Consider the following 1,037-nt stretch of genomic DNA (forward strand, 5'->3'; position numbering starts at 1 on the left):
GGATCCAGAGCGTGCTGCCAAGCAGGCTCACGTATCGGCCTCCTCCAGCTTCGGGCAATCCCTCACTCCCCCAATTCATCGCCAGTCAATTCCGAATCTAATCCCTCTATCATCTACAAACAACAACCCCAACAACAACTCTTTTCAGAAAAGACGCCCCCCTCCCATACACCCAGATATGTTAAAAAATCGCTTTCCCCTTAATGCCACTAATAAGAAATACGACGTCATGTTTCAGGCTGACTATACCCATTCAGAAACTGTTGAGCTCTCTGACCTTCGTCTAGCTAAAATAATCACCAAAATCTTTGAAGAGGCTAACCTCAAATGCGAAACCACCTGCTCTAAGAAAATCGGGCAATCTATCCGTGTTTCATTCAGCACTCGTGAACAAGCCCACTTAATCTTGGATCACCCTTCCCTCAAGAAATCCAACATTCTAGCCTGTATCCCGCAATTCTCCATTGTTCGCCAAGGCATCATCAAAAAGGTCCTCCTTAAATTCACAGATTAAGAAATTAAACAGTACATCCGCTCCAGTGTCAGTATCCTCGAAGTTTCCCGCTACCAACGCTATATTCGTCTCCCTAACAACAACGAAGGTATCTCCTCCCCCTCCCTTAGCATTCTCCTCAAATTCGAAGGCCAAATCCTTCCAAGAGATGTTACACTCTACAACCTTCGCTTTGAAGTTCACCCATACACTTCTCCAGTCAAAAGATGCTCTCACTGCCTCCGATTTGGCGACACCAAAAAATTCTGCAGAAGCCCAAGGACCTGCCCGCACTGTGGAACCAGCTCCCACGATGAGTCTACCCCATGCCCCTCATCCAATCTAAAAGCTTTCTGCATAAACTGCAAAGGTGAGCACCCCTCCACCAATAACAACTGCACTGAGCTTAAACGACAACGTCTCATCCACCAATATGCTGCCGCTAACGGAGTCTCCTACGCTGAAGCTAAGGACATCATGAACGGCAACATCATTAGCCAATTTTCTGCAATAGCACCCCCCCCCCTCTGACAACCACACTGAC

This window comes from Diachasma alloeum, unplaced genomic scaffold, assembly GCF_001412515.2.
Source record: "Diachasma alloeum isolate Michigan unplaced genomic scaffold, Dall2.0 Dall_scaffold_00693, whole genome shotgun sequence".
Taxonomy (NCBI): Eukaryota; Metazoa; Arthropoda; class Insecta; order Hymenoptera; family Braconidae; genus Diachasma; species Diachasma alloeum.